At 46.5% G+C, this 5,630-nt stretch overlaps 1 long non-coding RNA gene across 2 annotated transcripts in view; it reads right to left on the bottom strand.

Moving 5' to 3' along the window:
* Positions 1 to 5,016, bottom strand: part of LOC106818247 — an 8,866-nt gene extending 3,850 nt beyond the window's left edge. Inside the window, exons 1-2 of one of the 2 annotated variants that reach the window (XR_001395172.1) lie at positions 4,980 to 5,016; positions 675 to 808 (exon numbers count right to left, since the gene is read on the bottom strand). This is a non-coding gene — a long non-coding RNA (uncharacterized LOC106818247). Of the gene's footprint in view, positions 1 to 674; positions 809 to 1,163; positions 1,195 to 4,979 lie in introns of those variants that run through there. The other variant, XR_001395173.1, reaches the window with a different exon arrangement.
* Between the last annotated feature and the right edge of the window lie 614 nt (positions 5,017 to 5,630).

The raw sequence follows: 5,630 nt of genomic DNA on the forward strand, positions 1-5,630 counted from the left end.
TCTTTTCGGCCCCCCTCTCTCTCTATGTTTCAGTATAACCCTTGCATCCATCTCTCCGTTTCACGACATCTGTTTAACCTTTCGCTTATACCATTCCTTCATACTCTGCCTCAGCCTGTTGCTTCCCAATAAGTGAGATCGGAAAGTCCAGCTGTGCTATTAGGTCACAGAATGAGGTATAAATGGCGAGGCGCGCTTAAGAAGTACACGATTATGTAAACACTCGTGCATTTTTGTTTTTGCATTAACACACATGCTAAATATCCATGACCCTAATATATTGTAAATGTTTATGTAAACAGAAACGCACTTGTGAATTGAAGTACGGTGTTAGTGAAGAGAATAATTATAGATCAAAAACATAGAATAGTCCTATCCTACTCATGTTATACACCGTCAACTTATACCCCCTCTTATCTGATCTCAATATGGCGGCGGGGACTTTCCGATATGGCTTATTCCAACTCACCTCAATACCTGCATACTATGTCATCCTACCATCAATCCGCACTCCTCCTTCCAGCCTCTCATTTTCGCCTCTGTACACATATAACAGACATACATGGACGGACATACAGACGGACGGAGAGAGGGATGGACGGACACACAGACGGACGGAGAGAGGGATGGACGGACACACAGACGGACGGAGAGAGGGATGGACGACAGCGCACCTGCAACTCTGTTGACAGCTTCGTGCGCAGACTGGTTTCGACCGGTTTCTCCATGGAGCGTGAGTAGTTAGCGGTGGCGACGACTGCGGTGGAGGTCACCGAGGTCGGAATACGAAGTCTCGGTAGCAGAGCGACTGCAACCATGCACCAAGCGAGCGTATAACGTCGTCGAGGGTCGTAATTAAGAAACGAGCTGCTATGTTTGCTGACGCATGGATGCATGCGAGGATACGTGTGACGTTTGGATATGTGTGAGGATACGTGTGACGTTTGGATATGTGTGAGGATACGTGTGATGCGCGGATGTGTGAGGATACGTGTGTGGATAATGGCTAGCATGTGGACAAGTGGTGTAAGTATCTGGTGTCGCTGATCAAGAAGGATAGTTTGGGACCCCTCAATATGTTTTCTCATATGTGCTACACTAATCTGGGGTGCTAATCTAGGCTTGGGCTTTTTAACACTTATTTATCTACATGGACATCTCACCTATCTTTTTGAACACTTTCAACAACTTTACACGATGTATTTGTCCTTTTATTCCACAAAGTAAGCACTACTGTCATTTCATTGAAACGAAGTGCGTGCGCACCGCGTGACGTTAACGATAGGTACGCAAAACACATGCAGCTATGTGCCATGTATTATTCCGGGTGAGGGGTGAAGCTCCGCTGATTTGCCTTGCAACAGGAGAAGCGGCACATCAGCAGCGAGTTAACCCCATCACCCCCAGGTGAATAATACCTCAACCATAGTGCCATGTGTTTTGCGTACAATCCGTAACCTCATCGTGCGCACCCACTTCGTTCAAAATGAAAGTGACCGTAGCTGACTACTTTGTGAAAAAATGTCAAATACATCGTGTTAAAGTTGTTGAAAGTGTCAAAAAGAAGGTGAGACTGTCCAGTAGGACAATATAAGTAAAAAGTGTATTAAGATGTAATGTAAATATAAGTAAATATAAGTTGTTAAAGTGTATTGTAAAAATAAGTAATAAGTGTTAAGAAAGCCCATAACTTTCGTTTTAGCGCTCCATTTTCAGGGGACAGTGTAACAGGTCGTAGTGTATTCCAGCCGACAATGATAAGCTAGCCCTGAGCGCAGTTAATCGAACGGGGCTATAGTAGCTAAGGCTAGGTAAAGTCATGTACGAAGGGAACGGGTAGTTATTCGCGCCAATAGCGGCGTACGGCCAGCATTCGCAGCGCATGCATTTGCATGCGATCTGCACGAAAATTTCAAGGAACCGCCGTTCGTCGCCAAATAACCTCACCAAAATAAACAAGTGCCGCAGAGGCGACAGCGCTGCATTCTAACGTCTACTGCGGTGAACTCTGTGGTGAGTGTGGAATTCCAGTAAACCCTGTTAGTCGCAAAAGGTGTCACATACACGCCGAAAACAGTGAATGCAGCAGGGAGGATAAGCAACCTTCTCAAAGGAATGTTCGTGGATCGTATAAAAGTGCCACGAGAGGCAGCGTAACGTTAAGTGTGCTTCAAGATTAAAGAGGAAGCCCCATCATACCTAGTAGGCAAACAACTATGCAGACAGAATAGGTAAGCACCATCCATTTACCTAGCCGCAACCTACAGGCTGCAATAGAGAGCTGCCCTTAACCATATCAACGCAGAGCAAAAAACACACAGTATCAACCAACGACATGCACCTGGCAGTAGCCACGGCAGTGGCATACGTACATGAAACTACTGACAGTACAGAAGCCATAGAAATATCCGATTACAGGAGCAGAAACCTCTTTTACCAAATTTAGCTTGCAAATTTCCACTGTGACATGTAGCCTCATACATCCAGTCATGTAAGATTCTACCTAGCAAACGCCGGCAAGTCAAATCCTTTCTACACAGTCAACAAATCCATGTTAACCCTCCCTTGAGGGCAAAGGTTATCTGACACTACCTCGCGATGTTCAGCAGAAAGTAGATTTCATGGTCTTTCAAAATCCAATAAAAATGGCAGTCAGCCGCTGAACAAACAAAGTTTTCAACGCTCCAGTCAGACCATGTCCTCGAGCAAAATGTCTAAATCTGCCCTGTGCCCATTGACCTTTACGCTGTGAACCTTCATTTTCGGCACAGTGATGCTTTCCTAACCAAGATGCTAAGACACCGAACTACCACACCTGGTCGAGCCGTTTAATTGTGCGCGGCAATTGCTGCATTGCCTCCCTATACACCTAAGTACAGGAGTGAATGTCCCGCTTCGTTTACAACCTCTTGACCTTTGACCTTGTGACCCCGACTATCGCAGCCAACTCGTTCGATACCCCCCACGCCCGAATAACGTGACCGTAGTCAACGTTAAGATTGTGCCCAAACTGTTGACCGGGGACGGACGCTCGACGACGGACGACGAGGTACGGACGGACGACAGGACCGGAACCGACGGACGATCATGCGATTCACAAGCGGCATCGCTGACTAATGTCAGATGAGCAAAAAAGTAACATGGACAGAAAGTCATTCGGTCGAGAACCATACATAAAACACTCCACAGGCACTTGAAGCGGTTTCAATAAAAATAAGCAACTAAATACGAATGTTTCTATACCTATACTAGCCCTACCTCCTTCAACTATCGCGCAATAGTTCCTGTAAATTCCGTCCAAATCACGTCCAAGCGTACGCTGCGATGCCACTGCTCCGGCGCGCGACTGTGCAGCGCTTAACATTATATAATATACAGGTAGGAAAGCCGGATGCGAAATTTGCCGACTCTCGCTGATTCACGACTTCACCAAGCACAAATACACACAAACAGATTCCGTCTTTGTTTCTCTTCAACAACAGTGTCACTGTATACAAAACATAATGTCTCGTTCGTACCCACTGTGTCACGGCGAAATCACACAAAAGACTGACAAAAATGTCTCGCGTTCGCGAACGTTGCGCGTTCATTTAAAGCTGCAAGTACATGGCTATAGGCGGCGCATTGCATTTGGGAAGCACCGACGCTGCTTTTCCACCTCCCGTACGAGCCTGCGCCATTGAATGCGTTGCAAAAAACCGTTGCCAGCGTTCGGGCGGCGCACGAATGACCAATAGCGCCGCTGGAGGAGGGCGTTTCCTGATCCGGCAGACATTTACATTCGACCGCCAACGTTACGAACGCGAATTTCGCCAGGGTTTTTGTGGTTCGCGTACAGACTCATACGAACAGCGAAAGTCTGTATTTCCACAAGTGAACCTGCTGCCGAAATAAACACAAGATGGAGTAGAATGTATTGTCTTTGTGCTGTTAATCGTGGAAATTCACCGAGGTGTCGAGCGGATGGAGTCGAGCGCTTTTTCCTACCTGCGATATAAATATTAACACCAACAGTCCACTGTGCAAGTGAGCAATAGGGGGGCGGCGTTAGTGTGGTTTGCATAGAGCATCACACGGAATTGACAGGAAACTTCGGTCAATAATAAGGTGAAAGAAACATATGTCATTAGAATTTAAGTAACGAGTATTAGATTTTCGACTTTATTTAGCAAATTATATTTTATGAAACGTTCAAGGTGCGCTGTATCATGGCGACTGCTAGAATACATAGGTAACCCAAACCAAGAAGGATAGGGTACAAAGCCTCGCCTACTCCTTTTGTGCGAGGACAAGCCCGCGTGAATCACTCGGCCCGGTTTGCTGGGTTGCGTTTTTCAGAGACTTAGAAACCCAAACTGCGGTTAGTCCAACACGAACCTTCTCCGCTATCTGGGAAATACAGTATCGCAATACCTGTATTAAACGAAATAACGGCTGGTACAAAAAGTCGAAGTACAGCGCAATAGACTGAGCGCCAGTCTGTGACGCTGTGAGCGTACTTCGTTGCAAGAGCGGATTTACGCGACCAATCGAGGGCGCTGTGTTTGCCAGATCGCTATGGCGGCATTGGGAAATGCCGTATCGCTCACAGGTCAACAGAAATGGCGCCTCATATCGCCGCTCGCACTGTCGATTTGTGTAACCATTAAATCTATTAATACGAGTATTGCGCATACATAGTAAAGTTCCTGAAGCGGAGAAAGGTTCGTGTTGAGATAAACGCCATTGGAAGTTCTAGTCTTGAAAACCACTACAGTCAAACACGGTCGCGAGTGATCACTCGGCATTCCTCCGCACAAAAGGATCAGGGAGGCTTGTAACGCCTAATCGCCTTCGGGTTGGGTACATTATTGTATCTATGGCGACTGCCTGCCATGCACTGCAACTGGCACTGCGGCTCAAGAGTCCAATGGCCGCGTGTGGTCGTAGCTGCAGTGCGGACTGGTCTTAGCTGCCAGTGAAATAGAAATTTGAGATACCTGTAAATCCTTTCAAAACTATTATAATTATTAAGGCACCGACAACGCATGTAGTTTCTACATCACATCAGAACGTCACGTCACGCGATTCGCCATTTGATAATGAGCTGGTCCCGGCCACCTAGTGACTCGCATCTACAGGCTTGAATATGTTTGCCATCGCCATCCGAATGCCGTGAACGTCAGTGTACGTCACGCACCGAACGCGCAAACCTCAACCTAGACCCTAACCCTAACCCTAAGCCCTAACCCTAACCCAACACAAGACTAAACACAACACTAACACAAAATAGTAAATGATACAAGATAGAAAAATAGAAAAATAAAAACAATAAACAGATGGATTCGAACCCACCACTCAAGAAGAAACGTCCGGCGCCATAATGCCCTGCGGCATTTGGTTGCTCGAAATGATGTGTATGGATTGCCCCTATAAGCATACGATCGGAGGCGTGCGTGATTGTAGGTGTTGCCTAGCCACTGACGTACACCTGACGTACACCTGACGTCACGCGAACATACAGATGGCATGAAACATATATCCACCGCACAGGAATGTGAAATCTCATTGACGTCATAACATGCCGTTACTTTATGTGGCGCCATATCTGTTATGTACATTGTTTGGACGCAGACGAGGATTCGAGCGAA

This window comes from Priapulus caudatus, unplaced genomic scaffold (assembly GCF_000485595.1).
Source record: "Priapulus caudatus unplaced genomic scaffold, Priapulus_caudatus-5.0.1 Scaffold2114, whole genome shotgun sequence".
NCBI classification, from domain to species: domain Eukaryota; kingdom Metazoa; phylum Priapulida; class Priapulimorpha; order Priapulimorphida; family Priapulidae; genus Priapulus; species Priapulus caudatus.